At 42.7% G+C, this 24,081-nt stretch overlaps 1 protein-coding gene and 1 long non-coding RNA gene across 5 annotated transcripts in view; one reads left to right on the top strand and one right to left on the bottom strand.

Moving 5' to 3' along the window:
• Positions 1-17,867, top strand: part of LOC138526271 (uncharacterized) — a 140,133-nt gene extending 122,266 nt beyond the window's left edge. Inside the window, exon 3 of the long non-coding RNA XR_011283538.1 lies at positions 16,018-17,867. This is a non-coding gene — a long non-coding RNA (uncharacterized lncRNA). The remainder of the gene's footprint in view (positions 1-16,017) is intronic.
• The window catches only part of AP1S2 (adaptor related protein complex 1 subunit sigma 2), a 380,836-nt gene that overhangs the window by 23,582 nt on the left and 333,173 nt on the right, over positions 1-24,081 (bottom strand). The window lies entirely within an intron of this gene.

The following is a 24,081-nucleotide window of genomic DNA, read 5'->3' on the forward strand; positions in this document are numbered from 1 at the left end:
CAGCAGGCAATAACATTCCATAGAAATGTGCTCAGTAACTATGTGTGACAGATTTCCAGCTGCCATTGGAAACTCCTGGGTTTTATACTAATTGGCCTTGCTTTCATAAAGTGCTCTGTCCCTCAAAATGGGGTGCCAGTGGTTTCTACATAGGTGGTTCTACTGGCGCGACTGATACATACATAGACAGCTATATATACTTTCTGCTGCACATCAGTTGGCATACCAGAAACTGTTAGTCAATATGGCTACGTATCAGAAAAGTTACATAGAGCAGCGAAAATGTGCGTATAGGAGTGTTCCATGGTAACAGGGGAACAACATTAGTTACATTCTAGTTGAATAAATTGGTTTTTAGCACCTTTCTGAACGCTATGAGAGAGTTTTCCTCTCTGAGTATAAGTGGGAGGGCGTTCCAAGCTTTTGGAGCCAGCACTTCGAAGCTGGTGCAGGCGGCTTTGGCCCTGTTGAACGCAGGGACTGAGATTAAGTGAGAGTATTGGTCTTGTTTAGGTCTATGGGAGGGCACCTGATGTATTTGTTCCACTAGGTGGGTGGTCGGGGGTGGCAGACTGCGATAGGCATCTGTGTGTGATGGTAAGAGCCTTGAACAGTATGCGCTCTTTGATCAGGAGCCAGTGGGCATCTTTTCTGGCCTGGGAGATATGCTCTCTTCTAGGGATACTTAGTGTCACTCTAAAATAATTATTTTGCGTGATTTGCAATGTGTTAATGTTCTTAGTAGATGTACCTAGGAGTAGGACGTTGCAGTAATCAAGCTCCACGCCAATGGTGGCTCTTGCTATGTTACGGCAGTGTTTTGGTGATAGATGAGGTTTCAATGCATTCATTTTGTTGTGAGAGCAGCAGATGATGAGATGGCGTTGGCTTGTCTTTCCATTGATAAGGTAGAGTCCAAGTATACACCCAGGGATTTCACTGCAGCAGAGACTGTGATCACCGTGTTCTCCATGCTGAAGGAGCTGTATTTGTTGTCTAGTTTATTCAGGGACTCTTTGGTGCCTACCAAAAGGATTTCTGTTTTTTTCCCATTGAGACATAGGCCATTAGCTGCCATCCAGGCCTGGATGCGGGCATATGTCTTCTGGAGCGTGTTGAGGTCTTGTTCATAGTCACCTGATAGCAGGAGAAGAATTTGTGTATCGTCATTGTAGTTGTAAACGCTATGCCCAACTCTTCTAGGTTGTTAAACAGGGGTAGAGTGAAGAGATTATAGAGAGTAGGGGATGTGCAGGATCCTTGTGGGACTCCATAACCAATGGGGGATGGAGTGGCTGATGTCTGATCAGAGAATCACCTCAAGACTCGGGCCTCCAAGAAGGAAGTAATCCAGATGGTGGCTTCTTGGGAGAAATGTGCGGTGTCCGACAGGTGTTTACACAAGATCTTGTGGTCAACCAAGTCGAAGGCAGCCGAGAGGTCGCTGAGTAGGAGAGAGGATTTGCCCTTGTCCATGGATTCAAGTGCCTGATTCTTAAGATCAAGTGGAGCTGATTCTGTGCCGTGATGTCGAGGAAAGCCAGATTGTCTTTTACCGAGAATATTGTGTGTTTCTAGGTATGACTGGATCTGCAGGTATGCCGCCTTGTCCAGAATTTTCAACAAGAACAGAACGGTAATGATAGGTCGGTAGTTGTTGGTGGAGTCTGGGTCGAGGGTAGTTTTTTTTTTTAGCAACGGCCGAACCCAGGCTTCCTTAAGGGAAGGTGGGACGATACCTGTAGCAAAGGAAGCATTAATTAAAGTCGGTGTCTTTAACTAAGCTGGCTGGGCAGACATCACCCTTACAGAGCGATGGTTTAATGTGCTTCATAATCAGTAGGACTTCAGGTATGGTTACTTCCCTGAAGGCAAAGGGTATTGGTTTGATTGTGCCACGTAAGCAACTAAGGGTGGCCTGGTGGCAGAGGTCTTTGATTTAAGTGATGCCACCTTGAGTAGGTTGTTAAATTGTGTCTTGATTTTTTCCTGAAGTGTTTTTATTTTGTCTAACATGGCATGTTGTATGTTATTACACCACATTTCATCTTTCTCTGTTGGTTGTGTGGAGGTCAGGGGAATGACCAATTCATTGAAGATAGCAAACTCTTTTGACTGGCATTTGGCTTCCACAATTCTAGTGTTGTAGACAGATGCTTTGGCTGTAGTGATAGCCTTTTTGTATTGTTTAGCAATTGCCAGGTAGGTGTCTCATGTAGACAAAGAGGGACTTGGTTGCCATACGGTCAGTGCTACCCGTTTGGCAGCTCGTATATCTACGAGTTCTTGGGTGAACCATGAGTTAACATGTAAGATATGCTTTGCTCTTTTTTTTCTTCAAGTGGGGCCACAGAGTCTAATGCCTCTTTAAGAGTGGCATTGTAGAGCTCTACTAGTTCAGTAGGGTTTTTTGAGGTTGGGTGTGCTGGGGCTGAGGCTGAGGCTTCAAGGAGAGGGTGAATTTTGTCTTTAGAGAGTAGTTTCTTTGACCTGGCCATAGCAGCGGGCACAGATGGGCTCAGTTTATCTCTAATTTTAGAGGGTAAAAGGAAGTGTAGTAAGTGTTGGTCGGTCCAGGGACGTGGAGTGTTAGAGCTGATGTCAGCATCACAATTGTGATCAGCTATGCAATCCAGTATGCGACCTTTGGTGCGAGTTGGATTGTTGACTAGTTGGATAAAGCCTAGTTCGAGGAGGGCTTTGCCTTTCTTGTCTTTTGGATCTCTGAAGCCGAGATTTAGGTCTCCTAGGAGGATGGCTCTTGTATTGGTTTTTAGGTTGTCAGCCATGGGGTGTGTGCAGTTGGCTTGGAAATCGAGAGGGGGACCTGGATGGCGGTAAACTAGTGTTATAGTGTCATTTGGTGAGAAGGCTATTTTCACTGATAGAGCATCAAAATTGTCTACATTAGCAGATTTTATTTGTCTGGAGTTGAGGGTTTCCTTGAGAATAAGGGCAACGCCTCCTCCTTTGTTGGAGATTCTATACTGGCGGAAGATTATGTAGCCTGGTGGTAGGGTTTGGCAAATGGCTGGTCCGGAGGCTTCGTGTAGCCAGGTCTCTGTGATGGCTAAAACGTCTAGATCCAAGTCCATGATGAGGTCATTAATCTCTGTGGCATGGGCTGCCATGGATCGTGCATTGATGAGTGCACATTGGATTTGGGTGGTGAGGTTCTTTCCTAGTTTTGTTTTAGTGGGGACGTTGTTTTTATTGGTGGTAGTACCTAGGGTTTTTAGCATTGGGGTGGTGAAAGATGAAGGCGAGGTTGCTTTACTGGGTACTTTTTCTGAGGCGCTGAAATGTAAGCAAAACGGGTACCTAGCCTATTGTTTCTCAGGTGGAGGGGTGAGGGGTATGTAAGGGTCTGTACTTCCAGTGGTGGGTTGGGCATAGTAGTGGAGCGGCTAGGTCCGGAGATGGGAGACGATGTGGCACTCGCCGTATGTGGGTATGGTATGCCTGTAAGAAGTGCATGGAGGAAGGGTGTGGGTGGTATGGCATGAGAGCAAGGCAGTTTAGGCACCATGTCGCGGTGTAGGTGCTACCGAGATGGGGCTGAGACAGTGCTAATCAATTACATTGGACTAATGCTGGTATAGACTACAGCAGTGCTAGTTAATTACTGTGGGCTAGTATTAACATGAGCTAAGGCAATCAATTACTGTGGGCTAGTACTAACATGAGCTACGCAATCAATTACAGTGGGCTAGTACTAACATGAGCTAGGCAATCAGTTACTGTGGGCTATCAATTAGAGAGGGTTGATGCTAAGCAAAAGCTGAGGCAGTGAAAAGACAAATACAATAGTGTCCATAGATGCACAGCGCATGTGATAAAAGCATCAATGTGGTGGGTGCTGCAACAGGTACAGTGGATAAAATATTTAAGGAACTGTCAGAGAGCTGTAGTTAGTATAGATGGTTCTGCATGCGATCCAGTACTCATGTGGTCGGGCGCAACGGGTTCAGTATCGGTCGTTAGGTGGGTAAAGTTACGGGATGTAGAGGTGGATAGCAGCACTGCTGCTGTGAACGTGTCTTAAAAGACTTGGATCAGGCAAAATAGGGGCAGACGACTAAGAATGGGGGCTCAGGCACTGTGGATGTGGATTGGTACTCATGGGATTGGGGGAGGTCGCAGAACCAGGGTTTCCGGCTGGTGGTCCGGACGGCAACGGACAGGCACAGGACAGGTAGGGATCCTTAGAGCATGGTCCTTGTAGTGGTGGGCTGGCTCACGCCTTCCAGCTTGGGATTGGAGCAGATAAGGTGCGAACAGCCAATCCCGATGAAGTAGCAAAAAGGTTCGTTGCGCTACAGATGCAATGCAGCTCGAAGTGATGCGGCGGCCATTTTAGCCCAGGCCCAGCCTCATGGGGTGCATTGGAGGACTATGCCCACGAGCTGAGTAAAATTAATAATAAGCAGCGGTGGCAGCCATCTGATCTTAACGTAACATATACAGTTGCAATTGCGGCACGATCCGCACGAAGAATGCAATTAAAATAACTGAGGACAGTTTATGGCGCGGTGTAGATCACTGGCTTACCTAGGGGCACAGACATGCTGCGGCGTGGGTAGCACTGCTCCTGCAGTGATGTGGAGCTCCTGCTCCTCAGGTGCTCGCAGACCTATGGATGAGGACCTACGGATGCTAAACCTACAAAACATATTTTGAGGCAGAATGCCTATCAGACCCATCATGGAAACACTAAGACCCTTAGCTTCTTTTAATGCAAGCACCTGTTCCTATGAGCCGATAGGACAGCATAGTCACAACACTTAAAATCTCAGAATTGTATATACATCAAAACATGATTAAACAAAAGTCCTCACAGAGGCATTCGGTTATCTACTTTTGCAAGCCGTAACAGCCGACAAATGCGATTACTAGGGTACACACTGATAATTAATTTCATTGGACTAAGTGGGTGATATGAGCATGTGGGTTAATTACATTGACTGGCCACATAACATCCAAGTCCCTACATAGTCTACCAATTCGACACAGATTACAAGTCTAAATGAAAAGCATTACCCATCAATCTTTATTTAACACATCCCTACACAAAAATGAAGATTTCAATACCTGACGCACTCTGGTGTCCACTTTTACAATCTTTTCGTGACAACCAACTGTTTGTCTGAAATGCTGATGGTAAAAGAGCTCTTTTTAGCTGGCCCAAAAATTCGCAATGGTCTCAACCCTTTTGCGCCAGTCCACTGCACTAGGCCAAAGGCATTCCTCTTCTGAGACATATTTAATTACTAAGTGCAAGTAGGGCTACAGTCTCTGCTATTTCACATACTTCAGTTAAATTCCCTATGAGGCACTAACGTCTCCCTGGTGATTCCTCACTAAGCAATACAAATTTGAGCCTTTGGATGGTACATTCTGGGGCAAATACATTATGAATTTAAGAAGTGGAAACCACGTATGCTCAAAGCATGCACTAGGATTTACACTTGTGACTACCATGTTACAGACTTTACAAACACAGAAGCACTTAAGCACTCCATCACGGTTGCTTACTCGGCACTGAACAATACTCCCAAATTCCTAAAAGACTGAAGCCCAGATAACCCCATTGCCATTATATTCCACAATCAGAGTAATTTCTAATTCTAGAATGGCTAATTGACCTACAGCATTTCAAGCACCTACTGGTGGAAGGCATATCCCCTGCAAACATTAAGAATTGCAAGGCTACCATAATTTTATCAAAACCGCAGCAAATATTTTCTAGGACTTTCTTTGGTATACTGCACACACAAGGTGGCAGAGCAATGAAAATAGGGGGCATAGCTGAGGGACAACACGCTCGTCTTTCAAGCAAGACAACGCAGTGCAACACGTTTGAATCCCGATCCCGCACTTAGAAACCAATCTCTGGTATTAAGCGCATTATAAAAGAACAATTATAAATACAAATGCTCAGTAGTGGTCTCTGGAATGGCGAGAGATGTTGCCATCAGGAAAATGCCCAGGATTGAAATGCCAAATGACCGTGGGCGAGGAACCCTCTTTGGTTAAGAGTAGGTGCAAAATATGCATTGCTTGTATGCTGTATTGGTTCAAGCAGAGCATGGGCCAAACTTCGGTCCCTCCATATGGGAGCTGTAACTTACCAGTGCCCACAGTGCATAGCGGGTTTCTGGAACATCATGAAGCATTTGACTGCTAGAATGACAGCAGACGTGTATGTTGCTACCTGATCATGTTCTACAACAATCTGGGATCTAGAGTATAAAAGAAAGTACAGCGGAAACTGAAATAATCCTATATTAATAATACAATAGCATGACGATTCCATGTGGCAGTAAAAATACATATTTTGCCCTTTGAAAAAAGCCTGGGGGGAATGGGCGATACCATCAAATAAAATGTGACTAATTGAAACTTAACTGCATAGAGGTTTGTGATTAAGAAAACTTGAGGTTGAGGAGAGAGAATGGACACTGCCACAAAGTAACCCTCCATTTAGACGTTTTAGAAAAAGGTCCTATTCTCGCTCTAGTTTGATTAAAGTGGTTGGGATGAGAATGAGCAAATATAAAAATATGTTTGAAAAAGAGTTTAGGGACACGAGTCAGAGAAATTCAGGGAAAATATTTATCTGCATTCAAAGGAAAATACCTGCAGGAGACCCATCACAAACAATAAGTGTGCTGAAGCTCAATCTGCTCAAATATACAGAAAATGTGTAATATCATGGTTTCTGCTGCTACTTAAATTCTCTACACATCTATATTGCACAAATATCGGTGTACATTTAATAAACACTATATGTTTTATTGTCTGTACCATAGACCACCTCATGACTGGCGTATGTATGATTATATAGAATGTTAAAAACAGAAAATGAACAATGCACTTTGTCAAACATTGTTAAGACAGAACAAACAAGAACATAGAATAAATCAAAGATGTTATGCTGTGCCAGGCTAGGGAGACCGATAACTTTTACCTGAGAAAACACAGATGAAAATCCAAAAATATCGAGCTAAAAAAATAGAGAATAATTGGTGGGCCAAATATGCACAAGATCCAAGGGAAGGCCAGATCAGAAACATGGTGTGCTATTCCAAGCCTGAAAGAAGGTTGAGATGATCTCGATAAAAGTGACACAATATGTGATCTCAGACAGGAGATAAAATAGTGATCTGTATACAATCTACAGTTGGTCTCGTAGTTAATATAGATGTATATTAAAACAGATAATTTAGAGGTGCTTCTTATATTGGAGCCTTTCACACAGTGTATGACATGTAAGAGACACTGTATCTCAATGAAAGCAAAACTGTATAATTATAGAGCACCCAGAAAAAAAAGAGACTTACTTTAGCATCCTAATTCAAGGCATGGCACAAAGCAAAGAAAAGAAAGGTTACATTAAACACATTAATGAAAAGGCTCAGTTTTTAAAAAAAACGTTTCCAGGTGTTAATATCTGAATTTGCCTGAACTATCACTTCACATTAGGCACTTGTAAAATAATGCCTGAAGTAAACATGCATCAATTGCCAACTAACTCCTTACAGGAACAAAGTAACTTCCCTTTGTGTATTTAAAATACCCAGCCTTTCTAATTCGTTCTATTTAAATACTACAATGTTGCTTTCTTTAATCTCTATTGGTCATTTAGACATTCAAAATCATTAAATATCTTTATCTGACAATGTTTTTCCGATTGAAGTTTTTCAATGACCAATGGTGCAATTTGTCATTTTTAACATGTATTAAAAAAGTGGTAGAAGGCACACTTGAGATACAGTACATAAAACACAATGCACATACATCGATAGTGACACTGCACACAAATATAACATCCATTGAGATTTTGTTTTCACACAATACATTTGCTTGGGACAGAATTCATGAATTAAAACAGAAACATGGAATAAGAAAAGTGTCAGACATTTCTAACTTGACTTTTCAGTGTGATTAACAATACACAAACATCTTCAAAAATAATTATCTTAAAGTGTATTTGTTTAAAGTAAATATTTGTCAAGAGTACATAGTGGGTCACAGGATTTAATGAAGCTTTCGGATCCTTTCAGAAAGTAAGCAAGACAGTGGAATAAGGTGAGAGGCTTCCCTGTTACTCTGCACATGTTTTCTAAATGTTAACAATAACTGGATATAATTGAGATGAGAAAATTAATGGCCAATGAATGAGATGAGGGGCATCATTGGTCAAGAAATCACTTGAACTGTCCCACACCATTTACTTGCGTGTGCCAGAGTTGCACACATCACAATTCTGGTCCTGCGTTACAAAATAATTCAAACGCTGTTTATCTTGTTTAGAGAGCCAGACATCATTCCAGATGCACTCCATGGTTGTTATTTTCTTTATTCTGGTTCAATGTTTCTTACAAGCCCAGGACTCTGCGTTCACTATTCTAGGATGTATTCTTATTTTGCCAGTTAGCATAGGTCAGTCACCATCCAAGGACTTGCTTGAGACAGATGTTATTGGCTCACGTGTAGCTTGCATATCAAAACCTACTTCAGGCCACAGTTTGCAATTACATTTCCACGCTCTTGTCCTTGGAGGCAGAAGATAGTGAACCACATTCCATTTCCCCCATCAGTAAAAAGTGGCCTCACTGTGTATCGCATGTCACCAAGCAGATCCTGGATGCAACCCTTAAGGATCGATTGAAAGGTTCATAACGACCTTAAAAACCTATTCTGCCAGCCTGTATTCAGCAGCTTCCTGGACCAACAAAATCTCCACAGATTAAAGATAATTACGGATTTATAAAAGTTATGATTATAATCAACAATTAAGCAGTATTGTGTTTGAACACTCATTTTTGTTAGCGACAATTATTTTCATAGGTATGTTGTGGATGAAATGAAAATCTATCCTTTGTTGGCTTAAATGAATAAGGATTTCCGAATTCAAGGTGACAACGGTGTTTAAAACTGAACACTTACAGTTTTAAGAGCTGGATATACTTGAGGTGACAACAACGCTGTTGAGGTTTTTAATCATAAAGAGCTTAATAAGTAGTTCTAATAGTGGACATAGCAGTTATGGTTTAAGAGCCACACCTGGACTAGCTCTGTCTGAGACATACAAATAAATGGCTTGCTGGATGTGAACCTGGATGTTTTAGGAGAATTTATATGGTGTGCCAGATGGTCAAGGATACAAAAAGAGGTGCGTTTGGTAGGTCTCATTCCAATCTGCACAACTCTGGAGACAAGCGACTGTGGTGTTGCCACCTGACAGCCACTACCATCAGGTCCCCTGGCATCAGTGAGCTGTATTGGGACACCATCTGCACCTGCTCTATTTTCTTTTGTTTTTGTGTTCAGACCTGCAAATATGTTGCGTACAGGCCACCTTTGTGATCTAAAAATCTGCAAACCACCCCACCACAAGAAAATAGTGAGTAAAAATACAGTTCATCAATATGAATAAGAAAGACGCATAGGAGCCTGCCCCTGAATTCCACCCAAAAGGTATCTTCAGATCGAAGCAGGGCCACAGAAGAGGGGTCTGGTGTTGCAATGCTGGACCAGAAAAGGAACCTTAAGGTACAAATGCAGCTTTAATGTGAAATGAATTGCTAAGTCCAATTTTTTTCATATTTTTTGAGTTAATTGTATATACAATTTTTTCAAAAACAAAAGTTCAATGTTCCAGCGCACATCATTGTCCTTGTCCATCTTTACGCGACCAGCCTTTATAAATCCACAGAATTTCATAATTCACCAAGTTCATGTTAGGACACTTCGACTGTCTATTCTAGTCATTGGGAGATCTTCCTGATGCTCAATTAGCTTTGTTGTCCAAATCGATGTTTTTAAAAAAATAAAATAAAAAAAAAAGAGGCCGCCGCCAACACACTTCTTGTGTCGTCTCCTTTGAGGGCCGTCCACCAATCGTCCACAGTTAAGGAAATGGATTGCTAAGTCCAATGAAGTATTGATTACAACATGATATCAGTATTGGGAATAATTTTTTCCTATGCCCCAAAAATCATTTCACTCTAAACTTAGAAAAATAGCGAGTAAAATACTCCCACTTCAAAATCTTATCTGGAGCCATGGTTATATTTTACTCCAGCTCAGGTCAACTCCCCTACCTACAAGGAAGTTCAGGTACCTATACCATTTCATTAAAGGATATTGTAGGAGGCTTACATACTAGCTGGAGTCGTGACAGGACTATCTTCAATACTCCATTTTTTTCATAATTTCGCTCATCAGCAGCCCTGCAATTGTGGATATCTTAATCATGCAGGGCCCATGGCTTGCTTTTTGAAGTTAATTGATTTGCGTAGGCAGGCGTGACATTGGAATTTCACGCCTCCCTACAGGGCACCAATAGGAAGCTCCATTCTTTTGTCTAGAGGATGAGTAGGAACTCTAAGAGGACTACGTGTTTCCCGGTTTACCATTGCAGTCAGACAATTGCTTTCTTATTCACCACTTTTGGATTGGATTGTCCAGATCTCGGAGCAAAGTCTGAGTTGCCGACTTTAATTTGCTGTCCATGTATAGCCAGAATCACCACTCTACTTGAGAAGAAAATACTCCTTTAAAGGATATACAATTCTGCTTCATAACCCAATAGTGTGTTCAGCTCATTTTATATGCAACAAGGCAGTTAGTTTGTGAAGATTACATATGTATCCAAGTAGTTGAAGTTGCCAGTGCATTAAAGAGTGTTAATATATAAAAAGGGCACCATTTTGATAAAAGGGTCGCCACATACATTGGTGCCCAGACCCTGCCTGAGACCAACCATCATGTACCCTCGCCCTTCTCACTCACAGTTACAGCCCTATGCCATTGCCTCTTCCGAAGCTCTGCACTACTAAACCTTCCTGAAACATTGCCACACTCAGAGCTTGCTCTGCTAAAAGGCATGCAGTGAACATCCAGGACGCCTGGTTTTCTAAAGATTACACAGCATTGGTTGATTTCTCCTATAGGGATGTGAAATATGGGTACTTAACAGGGTAAACAAACCTACTTTCCTACTACTGTTCTCCACACCACTGCTGTCGCCTCCTTTTAAAGCCTTGTATGCAAATGCCTTACTGATCCATCAGAATCGTTTGGCATCATCACAGTATCGACATCCTAGAGATGCTATGCCTATTATTGAGGTTTAAATGGACTTTATTTCGAGCTTGCAAACAATCTTAGATATGATCCTGGTTCCTGGTAATGTCAATATTTGGCTATGATCCTTAACCCAACAAGCACTCTCATGCTTCCGTTGAGGCGACACCCTGGCTATTAAAATCTGGCCATCAGACGCTATCCACATTGAAGGCAACAGATTGTATGCCATTGCATCACCATACATCACCCTATGCAATTTCCAAGCCACCCTCTCTCTCGGTCAGCACCACTTTCTTCTCCTGCCTAGGCTGGCTAGACCCATGAAAATGCACTGCATCTCTCATGCCAGCCTAGATAACGTTGCTTTGCAACCTATAGTGGTATGCCTACCTAGTTTTCTGCAACCTTCTACCTGCCAATGGCTTTCAATCAAAGATTCCTTTTTGTTGAAACATCATGAGGAAATCACAGGAACCGTGGACATTTTGGACCCTGTCATAACCTTTGGTCTGGCCCTTAGGCTGCAGCATTAACAAGAACACAGCATTTGTGTGCACATTCAAAGACCCGTATGCCAAAAGGGCATAACCAAGGCACCAGAAGGGCTATTGTGCAGCAATCCTCCGAAAGAAGAAATACTTCCTTACTGAGTGGATGGCTGCCGCATTAAATCCCTCAGCAGAAATGTTCCAGATTCATAAGGAACTTCGATCTCCTTCAGAATGTTTTCACTGTTTAGTTCCCTCCCAAGCATCTGCTGACTGCTGCTGCTGCATCACTGAAAAGGCCATAACTTCTTATCCTGAGTTGGCCACGAATACCTTCCTCTATTTTTACTCCAATGGACATTCTGAGCTTAGGTCAATGATAGAAAACATTTACGTTTCCTCCAAGCAGGTGGAATCATGTCCTGCCAAGCATACAGAAAATAAAATCTTCACTGTTGCATCAGGCCAAACATGGTTCGGAAACAGCCTATTGCAATCTAGTCTCTTCCCTCAGGCATGAAGAAAACATGCATTTCATCCCTCCAAGAAGTCCATGCTGACCCCAACATCCCAGCAGACAACCATCCCATTGTAAACACCCCTTTTATTAACAAAATCTCAGAAAAGGTGCCCAGTAATCGACTGTTGAGTAGTTTCAATGTATACCAGGCTCTGAGATATGAAACACTTATGTCCCTGGATGCCAACTTCGCAGCCATTCTCTTCCCATCCTCCTCCCTGTGGCATTTGACATGGTGAACCATGAACTCCCCACCCCCTCCTTCACCGCCTCAAAACCTTGGCATTTCTGGTACTGCGCTTCCTCTGAACGCATGTTTTCTTACAGAGAGGGAAAACACAACATTGCCTACTTGCAATCATTTGTGAACCTCATCTCATCGCACACCACCATCTTGGAAATCTATGAAAATGATATGCAGATTGCCTCCAGCCTACAGGGATCAGCAGGTCACTCCATCTCACTCCATCTCATTGAACATTTACTGCAGAGTCTGGTATTGTTGATATGATAGCTTCCTTTGCCCGAATGCCTCGAAGATGGAGACCAGCTATTTTGGCAATTGCATCCTTACAACTCTTCCCTCTCCCACCATAGGTGTACTACCTATACTTAACTTTTCAGCTAAAACAATAGTGTCATCTTTGAGCATCTATTTGCCTTTGTCCATAGAGACAGAAGTCGCAAGGAAGTCCTACTTCCAGCCATGCATTCTAAGGCACACCCTCCCTCTCCTTACCATGTCCCTTAGCTTCCAGGTTACCTCAGTCATAGTTCTTTCCTACTGCAATATTCTCGTTAGGTTTCCCTATTAACCTCATTCAACAGCTACATGTTATCCAGAATAAAGCGGCTATGCTCACCGAGGTAGCACAAACAGGGTTCACATTATGCAAGCACTAAAGCTACTTCCCAGCTAGGTACAAGCTTTATAAATCCCATACATACTCTGCTTTCATTGGCTCCGTTTTACTATGTGCATTGAGTTTAAAGTCCTCTGTTTTATCCAGAAAGCTTACTGGAATAGTGGCCCACTTTAACTATGGCAGAAAGGTGAGAAATAATTTCCATAAATTCCTCATAGATCTGCCAGCTCCATCCAATGCATTGGATGCTTATGCCTTCAGAAAAAAAAAAAATGGGAGGCAGCGTTTTGGGTATTCTGAATCCTTGTCACTTTCATAGCAGATTGAAGATGGTCCTCATCTTGGGGGAACACTTCAGTCTGAAATCCTCAACATAGATGGACATAAGAATCTATTGCACTTCACTTATCAGGACCATCTAAAGTCATTATTTTTCCACCTGCACAATTTAACCCTTCTAGAAAAGCAAGATTCCAATCTATGGACCCTCCAGTCCCCTGCACACCCAGGTACTGTGAAACAGACAAAAACGTCTATTGATACATTGTGTACAACATTTCTAATCCGAAAAATTCACGGTTCAAGTACTGGTATCTTCAAAATCTCGTATCTCGTGTCTTATCGGAACATTGTAGTTTTCTTTGTTTATCATATCATTAGAGTCAATTCTCTTCTTTCTCTTTGTGAAGTGTAAATTGCTCTTGAAGGGGACTGCGTTCCCCGAAAATGCATAAAGCTCAAAATGTATTGATTGGCCCCTCACTGAACTATGATTGAATAAAGAGATTTTGAAGATAACAGTACTCGAACCATGAATTTTTAGAAATTTTTTACACAATAGATCAATGGACATTTTTGACTGTTTCACAGTACCTGAGTGTGCAGGGGATGGGATGGTCCATAGATTGGACTCTTGCTTTTCTCGATTGATGTCACAACCTCGTGTCAGGGGGTCTGTATTCCTCCCCTGCACCTAAAGGCTCATTGGAATATAATTGAGTGTGCACTAACGTTTTGTCCAACCCAATTTAACACTTCTCTCATGCAGTTAACAGATCTGAATGTTTCTAAAGCACGTTAAAGCTCTATATACCCTTTCACTTTTGTAGTGCTACAAAGTGGCAAGCCAATAGCTTGCACCTTATAAAAACAAATAAACAACACACAAAAGAGAGGATCTTACAATACGAGTGCCTTTCCTAATCTTATTGTCTTAGCCTGCACTAGCCTTCTCTTGTGCCTGGCTCTTATTTGACATCTTTCGGAGGTTACGTTTAGTTTCTTTATTCGTATCGCGCACCGAACCCTCAGGTAACTTATGTTTATGTTGCAGATGTACTTTTTAGAATTCCTTCTTTTGATTACATTTGCTAAGCTTTCTACAGAAATATTTTATTCCCATGTTTTATGCCTGATAAATAATTGTACAGTGCCCAATTGCCCTTTTGCACTAGGGTGTGCATCATAAACGTAACAAAGAAATCTTTGCACATATAATAGGTTAAGCCAATGTATGGGTATATCCCAAACTGCATCGATTTAATCTGATTTTGGAGAGAGTAGCATGCATCCTATAATTACGACGCAAGGAACATGTCATACCCCCCAATTAAGTAACAGTGTGTGAATGAACATGTATAACATAAGAAAGCACTATTCAACTCAGTACCAGTAGAAGCTCCCCTCTACAGTGCAGAATGTGACCTGTAGGACAATTATCAGGGTCTCACCTGTTGAGCGGGCAATGTCCAGCATTCAGATGAACACTCCAAATCAATGTTGCAATTTATTTGCACACTGAGATAGGTTGGCTACATTGAGGTTTAAAGTCCTAAGCTGTAACTCGTCAGCAGCCCCCCCCCCTTTTTAACGATTCCTGTTTCCGCCCTCCCGCCCCCCCCACTCCACGCCCCACCACACAGTCTCATCTGCTTTCAAAACTGATGTGTGCCCACCAAGTACCCGTATGTAGTCTCATACAAGTCTTCCTGCATGACTGGCTGTGAAGGCCCTACTGGTTGGTGGAACCCTATCTCTGTGCATTCAGAGTAGTACAGCCTGGTTTACTATAAGGTGCCCCTACTGGGACCCCCTGTGTAAACCCAGTATCAAGTCCCTATGACCATATTATGTTTACCTACAAGAGAGTGAGTGGGATAAGGATGTTGACATACATGCCCATGGCTACTGCCTGCCTCAGAGAGAGGGTTGTAGTTCCATCCGAAAAACAGATATGGCCGATTTGTCAATAGTGTCTGGATTCAAGCTGAATCCACACCTGAAGAGAATGCCCTGGAAGAAGCCAGTGAAAGCTTAATGGGACAGTGTCATATGCTACCTGTAATTGGGAGCTGGGAGACCTCTCACCCCATAAGTTAAAAACCGAGGGATGAGTCCTGAAGAAGAAAAGACAATACCTACCTATCAAGTAATCATGAAGAAGCACTTCTGGTCAATGTGCTCTTCTAAGACAGGTACAGACAGTGAAGCCCTGCCTGGAATCTGCCGATATCAGACCTGAACAGCAACCACAGGGAGCCAGTGATCCCTTACTTTGACCAAGCAGGCACAATCTAGTACAAGCTCTCAATATTTCCCCGGCTGCCATGAAAGCCTTGCTGTCCTGACAATGCGTGAATCTGAAACAAATGTGCTGAAGTACCATATACACAGCAACAACAACCACTAGAGCCTGAGGCCTGTGGTTGCCACTCAAAAAACAAGTAAAGATAACACAAAACTAGTGTTGGGACCCACTGGGGTCTAATCTCTTACATTAGCTTAATTGTATCAATACGACCTATATTTCTACAAATAGATTTCCTCTTTATCAAAAATATAGTCCGTGCTTATTCAAAATATCTGGAAAATAAATACACGTTTGATGCATGTCCATCATTTTCCACTTCAATATAAAGTTTTCTATTAACATAGACCTATATTACATAGGTATAATTAATAAAGAAATAGACAGTATACTGTAACTGATAAAAAATGACATGCAATCCATACAATAGCACGTGTCTAACCTGATATCCTTTCCTAGATATGTCAATCTCATATTAACTGCCTTTGCTGGACATCGCCTGCTTCACCAGCGCTAGAAGTGGGTCTTTGGTGAACCGGACAGCTGCGCCCAGTCTGAGCATGGAGCACCAGCGTCATGAGTTCTCTTGTCTTCCTCACAGCATCACCACCACTGGCCCCACAGCACTCCTTGATAGACAATCCTCCTGTCACTATTAGAGCTGTTGCTGTATCACTGAAATCACCACTTCAACCTCTCTCTGGCCGTGGATTAAGCATCATCTGTCAATGGTCAGAACCAGGTAAATATATCTTGAGTTTCACAACATGCTGTCTTTGAAACATATTTACAGGTCCTTAAAATGTGTAAATTTGGATTAACAATGGGGTGCACGCACAACATTGGGAACAGTATCTCTCTCAGCCAATCAGAAGCAGGTCCATCCCCTACCATTGAGGCTTATGAGAAAATGGATTCTACTTGAGCGTATACAGGTCCTATGTGCCCCAGGGACACAATCTGTCAAGGCTGGTACCCAAGGACACGACTGACCTCTGACTTGGCAAGTAACACCAACAGGTTGGGTCAAAGCCCGCCAAGAGACTATGTTTTTTCAATGTAAAGGTTTCCTGGGAAAAAAGTATAACATGAAAAACAATTCAATTAACGTGAGCACAAGAATGCCCAAAATAATTGAATGAGTAAAGCAGAAACGCAGCTTGATACAAAAAAAAAAAACAATGCAACCCTCCGGAGTTTACTTACACGAGAGGAAATAAATAGGATGGAAGACAAAATAATGTTGGAGGAAATACAAAACAGAACGGACCAACTATGCAGTGCTAAGTATCAGTCAAAGCAGACTTGCCATACTGTAGCTGGCCATAAAATTCCAAGATGAAGGAGCACCATACTGATTCATACCGTTCTGAGTCATCAGTGTTCAAACTGAACCTTGTCCATCAAGACTTTTGTTTTTAAACAACTGCATCACCTATTTGCTACTGTACATATGCAAGTGTAAGTGCCTGCAAAGTACCTAGTTATTTCGAATAAATCTGTGTAAGGGCGTTCCATTTACCTCAAGTAATAATGTGTCATCTAATTCCCCCCTAAAGAGCTGTGCCAGGGCGTCTCGACCACTGCTACTCTAGGCAATTGAAGGACACATAGGGGGCACACAGCTCATCTAAATTGGGATTACAACTCCTGGGCGCTGAACAGAGACAAGGAGGGTCTCTCCAAAAGCCGCACTAGTGACCTGAGCTACTCTCCTGTTCACATCTGTGAAGGATCAGAACATTATGGCATCGGATGTTTACTTCAAAACAGCAAACATCGTTCAAGATGATCGCCCCGAAATTCTTATTAGCAGTGCGGCCTGCAACCATTATGCTAGGATAATCATGAGTGTAATTCATACTTTACCAACGGTGTTCGAGCGCAGGCATTTTAGCGAAATCAATCTGGATTCCTCCAAGCCGCGACAAGCCTCATTTGATGCACAGGCTCGAGTCAGAGGAAAGGAACTCTGCTGTTGCAGAGCAGTAGACTATATTTGTGTTTATGGTATATCAACATCTTGCATTATGACTCCGGGACGAATGCATAATTCATTTGACTTTTGCTATGTAAAATGCTCAAGCGAAAGCTGGCCTAAACCTATTCTTTTTACCTCCAAAAATGTACTTTTCTTTGTCATGGGTTGAGAAAAAGAGAAAGCACAAGTAAACACAGTTCTTATGGTCATCCATACTTAGCCTGTGAGTTCTCTCAGAATTCGCACAACTGCCAGGGGGTGCATAGGAGCAGCAAGGCCGACAAAGGTACATACAAGTGGAGTACAAACCATAAACAGTTGTATTGAACTGTTTTCCCCATGTTACCACAATGATGTAGAAGTACAAAGGAGCTGGTAAGTGAGAGGAGTGAGTTTAAGAACTATGTCATGGAGTCACCAAAAAGGTAATTTAGCCATTCATTTATCATCAGGTAAAAGGTTTCGTTTGTGCTGTTTGGTTGTCAAGTATTTCGACAAACATTCAAGTTTTAGCGATCTATTTATTTAAGAATAGGAATTTGGTAACACGGAGAAAGTGAAGTCACTTCAGGTTGGCAAAAGGGATAAGTGGAAGGGTGAGGTCAGGAACGAGATAAGTGGGTAATTAGGGGTAAGGTAAACCATAGCCAAGGAAGAAGTAGAATTCGGATTTACATTAAACATAACGAGCAAGAGGTTCACGAGAAACAATTGTGATAGGTTATGATCAATCATGGAGTTTCAGGAGGTCATGGTACACCAGAAGACGGTCTGAGGTTTGCTGCAAGGCCTGCATGAAAAGAGAAGGACTTTTCTGAAATCCCAATGTAGAGTAATCACTTCTTGGAAGAGCTGAGATTTCTTTTCAGGCAACTATGCTTTGGCAATGGCAGTGAGGTATTAGAACCGGTATTGCAGCTGACCCTTTGTGTCATACATAGAACATGGCGGTTATTCCTTCTCCAACTGCCAAGTCAGGTGCCAGTAAAGCTCTGGTTTTGGAATGAAATCGGCAGAGCTTCACTGAATATAGTCAATTTTGGAGAAATAATCAAACCATTTCAGCACTTCTACACCAATGCTCATTACATTTCATAGACTGCGGAGTAGAGTAGAAGGGTCCATCGTATCATATGAGCGCCCCCTGGCAGGTTTTTAAATAATTAAAGAGTGTCTGTATTATGAGGATAAATGCAGGATTATCACTGTGCAACCTAACTGCATTGGCTTCTTTCTAAAAAATGCCTATATTAAGTACAACCTGCACTCTAAACGTGCCAGGGGTTGACATTTAGCCAGCCCAATGGGGGTCATTCAGCGCGTGAATTAGGACAGCTGTAAATCAGCAGTTGGGGCTCTGCAGTTGTTTCTCCAATTGACAACAGTGTGCACCGTGGCAATGTGAATATTGCTGCAAGGCGTTTACATTCAGAAGGGTCGCACATATGACTAGGAATGACCTACGATGGTGCCCAGCATGCTGCTTCGCATTTTCTTTAAGCGTTTAAGCCATCTGGCTTGGTCAGGTATTGTATAAATGGAGAACAAGCTTTTCACAATAACAATATTTTTCTCCATACAAATAACCCATGGATCCACATCAGTAGAACACAGTGCCCTCCTTTTGGAAAAAGTGAATTTAAGTGGCAGTGCACATGTCACTGTCCTACCCCAGCACTTCTCCTACAGGGTGACACATGGTAAGGCCACCTAGGGCCTTATCAGTCAAATTAACACCTAGAACCATCCAACCATGGTCTCTGGGGTATGGTGGTGGTTTTCTGTAGATCCATGGAACGGAACACATTTTATAGGGAGAATCTTTGCTAGTAGTCAAATATTATGTGCTTGCTTAGCATTATGTAAACTCTAAATATCCAAATTCAGAACAAAATCCTAAAACAAAAGAAGCATTACATGACCTACTACCTAAGAAGGCTTTTGCAAGGGTCACTTCCTACTTGCATAAGAGCAAAATAGCAATAGAAAGCTCTCTATGGAAAAGCATGCCAGTTTTAGTGAATAGACAAAGTGGACAAGTGACAAACATGGTTTGAAATGGTTCTATGTCATTTTTTCGATTTTTGTAGATCGCCTAACCGAAAGACTGGTATTTTACAGCCAATTTTAGGTGGCCTACAAAAATAGAAAAAATGAAAAAGTTTTCGCCCCCCAATGTTACCCTCTGCCCTCTACTCCCCCTCAATCCCCCACCCTCTCTTGCCCCGTTTCTTTCCCTTCCCAGGATTCCCCCTACTATTACACACACACACAAACATGTACACCCAAAACACGCACGCACAAACTTACCCGGTCTCCCTCGTGGCCGCTTCAGGGCTCTGGCGAGCCTGTCAGCCCCTGCGTCAACTCATGTGCATAGCAGGGGCTGTCAGTTCGATTTAGAAAGACTGCTCTGTGTCGTCACAGAGCAGTCTTACTAAAACAAATTAGATCGATTTTTTTAATCACAGTCTTTTGACATAATACCTTTGAAATAGATTTAAATTCTGCACTCTTAAAACAAATATATGCACAAAAAAAGTGAGTAAAGATCAGACCACAGAAAGGCCAGATCAACAACAGGGGACATCAGGAATTTAACTGTAATGACCTTTCCCTCTATCTGAAAGGATGGGATGGGCAAAGATAACTATAGTGGGGGGACAGGTTGGAACAAGAAGTCACAGGTACGAAAGACCCGCAGGAGCAAGACAGTGAAAGGTGTTTGGGTGAGGTCAGAAGGTTTGGACCAAGACACCAGGTACAAGAATGAAGGGTGGACAGAGTTCTGAAGAGTCTGTGGTGGATTTGGATAAGGGTGCAGGTGAGGTATTGCGAGTGAGACAGAGCTGTGATTCGGAGGGTGTATGTGAGGGAGAGTGTAAGAAGGTAGTGCAGTGTGAGAGTGCAGAGGTTGAAAGAGTGTGAGAAAGGGTGGCAAAGGAGTTGTAGAGGGCAAGGTAGGAGTAAGTAGTTGATAGAGGAGGGAAGTCAGAGATAGGAATGTGCAAAGAAAAGAGGGACAGAAGGGGAGAGGGAGTGAGAAGACTGACAGGAGTAGGCAGACACAGACAGAGTAGGAGGAGAAAGGGGCGTAGGGAGGCGGGATCAGAGAAAGAAGCAAAAAGGTTGCGAGAGGGACAGAGCGAGAAAGTGTGCATCTGGCTGGCACCCTTCAGAATATCACTGAGACCACCCTGTGTGATTCTTTGCACATGACACCCTTAGGAAGACCCGGAGGGAGTTAGATAGATTAAAACCTTGTCCTTTAGGCCCCCACATCATAGGGAGGATAACTAGGCACTAGGGGTTACCCATCTCTAGGATCCACGCCAACTCTGCGTACTAGGGCAGCTTGGATTAGGGAGTAGGGACTACACAGAAATACTCATATGTCAAGTCTACGAGAAATACTCATGTCAGAGCTCGAGGAAGATCACACACTAAATCCCCTTCAAGTCACCACAGCTGCCAAGAAGGATTTGCTGAAAGCCCTGGTTTAAGATTGGCTTGCTATTCATAAACACTAAGAAACCCTACTGGTATTACAGGGAGACCTAGACGACAGACCTATTCAACCAGGAACCCGCCCACAGTTCTGCAGAAGTTGAAAGATTGAGATAATTCTGCAGCCTTCTTGGTGAATTTCGATTGGGTGGCCAAGAGCGAAGGCTGGCTAAGTGATTATTGGGCCAGTTATATAGCACCCCTGCTTGCCAGAGAAGCCCAACAGGTCTTTCAAGCTGTAAACCCAGACGGAACAACCCTGTGTAAAGATTTAAAAAGCAAAATCTTGGAGAAAATAGGGCATGATCAAGAGCATTATTGATTCAAGCTCAGACACATGCAGCTACGACAAGGGGAAACCCCAGGACAGCTGGTGTACAGAGAGAGGGATATATGAGAAAATGGTTGGGGCGGAAGATTTATGAGGAAGTCAAAGACATTTTGATCTTCAAGCAATTTACTAAATCCTTGCCCACGTTCCTTTAAAAAGTAATTCACCCACTCAATGAACTCTCCCTCAAGGGAGCAATAAAGACAACAAATGCATATCAAAAGGCTGTGCATTCCCGAGTGCCACTCTTCAGACCCAAGAAGCCCAGGGAAATTAAGCCTATGAACCGAATTAGGGAGGGAAGTTTGCTGGAAAAGGTTCAGCACATTACCACAACCCAGTGGGAAGGGGACTCCAATCGATCAAACTAGAGGCCGGCCCACCCCTTGGCCCGATTAGGATATTCAGTGCTTAGCTTGTGGAAACCCTGGGCATATTGCTTTATTCTGTTCTGAAGTAAAGGACGAACCAAAGGAAATTAGTCTCCTCATACCCGAACCCCAAGAGGAGTATCATCCAGATGCCCCCACTTGAGTCCGAAGACCCCGTCAACCTCCATGAGTATTTCCCCAATCAATTCTTGTAACAAGAGCAGGCCCAAGAACCACCAGCATGTGAAGTCTATTCCATGGCGGAGGATGACCAGCGTTTCCATGTCCTAGAAGGGTAAGGGGAAACCTGCAAATGCTTTATTAAATTCTGGGAGCCACTTGTACACCCTTCCGGATTGGCTTCATATTCCCAGAAAAACTAGCAAGGGGCCCCTCACTCAAACAATTGGATAAAGACCTTTACCTGCAAGTACAAGCAGAATTAATGATTGAAATCTTAGGAACCTCAATTACAGTAATCTCAATGCCCAAATTACCATGAGAGGTATGACTAGGCACAGACTTTCCTAGGCATACACAGTGTAGCTAAACCACCTGCAATCCCGTGAACCAGAGGTAGCTAGAATGAGCAGCGACGAGGACGACTCAGGAGAAAGGATGGAGGTATGTTAGAGTCTGCTGTACATTAGAAGCTAAATGAACAGGCTAATAGATTAGCAGCTGCAATTGAACCCTTGCTTTGTTTCTCCTTCACAACTAGATAGGCAGGATAGTTGGAAACTAGCAACTGAGAGTTAACAGAGGTCTAGCTGCTATTTCTGACAAACCAGAAGAATAGAAACAATCATGGTCTACAACCATTCCCAGTGCTTTTAACCATGCACATTCCTTACCCAAAGTCTCCTAACTTGACAGCTTACATGAAAAGAATAAGAACTTCATCATTTATTAGGTGGGGAAAAGGTCTATCTCAAGGGAGGCTTGAAATCTGAAAATAATCATCGCAATGCAGCTCCCAATTATACAACCCTAGGAGTAGTCGGCCCAGTGCTAAATCTCCTGTGCATCCCTTGAAGGGAATTATGATCCATTCTGCTTTCTGATATATTGCATGCCGTCTATTTCTCGGTTTCAGCTTCAGTAGAAAGCCTTAAGCACGAAACTGCTAGCCCTAAACTACAGAATGTTTATATGTATGGAGGACGGAGTTCAAAACACTGAAAAGAAGCATCCATCACCACAGTTGTGAGTGGGAATATGTGATGGGAGGAACATTCATCAATGGGTTCAATCAAGTCTCCCAAGAAAGATTTGTTTCCTGTTAAAGTTTGCCTTTTCAAAGCTCTGCTGTTTGCAAGATATTACTGCACAGTCTCCTGTATGTGAGCATTTGCATGGAGTAGAATGCAAGACATCAGTGACAAGTAAGACATAACCATAGAAATGTTAGAAATGGAATTAACATCAAGTGCTTCACCTTCCTGTGATATGGGGAGCATCTGTCCAGGGATGAAAATACCTAATCTCCAAATATATATATATCCAAGCCCTTATGAAACTCAACCGAGTGTTAAGGTGTACAATGGAATTTTCACAATTTAGGGGAAAATCCCAGAGGGTGCGTCAAGTCTACGGTTGCCTGTAGTGCTCATATTGTTACTGCATCTGGAAAGCCTTTAATCTGGTAAGGGTACATTTAAATCTCATATTGCCTTAATTTAGCTGCTTCGACTACATTTTAGAAGGAATCTTCAGAACTACCACTGTGTGGGGGTCATGAGAGGTCAACCTAGTAGATGAGAAAGGCCTTTTCGCACTTTGCATTGCCAAACTCTGCCAGATTAGGGTAGGCCGAGCAGAAAGGCAGATTTAGATCACGAGTTTGGAATATAGATCAAATGAACACCACTTACAGATAGCCGTAATATAGATCCACGCAGATGTAGAAAATACTTTATTAGGCCCAAAGTACATGCTGGTAAAACCTATACACACACCACACACTTGTATACGCCTATGTAGACACAGTAAGAAGCCCCAAAGAGGGACTAAACAACACGTTGCATTAAAACACAGTTATGAAAGATGAAGCAAAGCAGTAGTAAAATTGTAGCAACTGAAGTCGGGAGAGAAGAAACCATGGTTAAACAAAAAAAAATAATATGCCTTGTAAATATAAGGCATTTACCTTTAATTTAGGCAGTCCTTCCCTAACCAGGCACGTTTATTTGTAGGGAGTTCCCCATGGGATTGGGAGTCTTGGTCACCTGAAGGGGACTCACTCCCAGGGAGGTCCTGCTTTCCCAAACCCTTAGGGAGGGTTTCAATTAGCAGGTTCACCTCCCTTACCTCAAAGGGGCTGGCTCCCCTAT

The sequence above is a fragment of the Ambystoma mexicanum genome, chromosome 7p (assembly GCF_040938575.1).
Source record: "Ambystoma mexicanum isolate Mex_15411 chromosome 7p, UKY_AmexF1_1, whole genome shotgun sequence".
Classification (NCBI taxonomy): Eukaryota; Metazoa; Chordata; class Amphibia; order Caudata; family Ambystomatidae; genus Ambystoma; species Ambystoma mexicanum.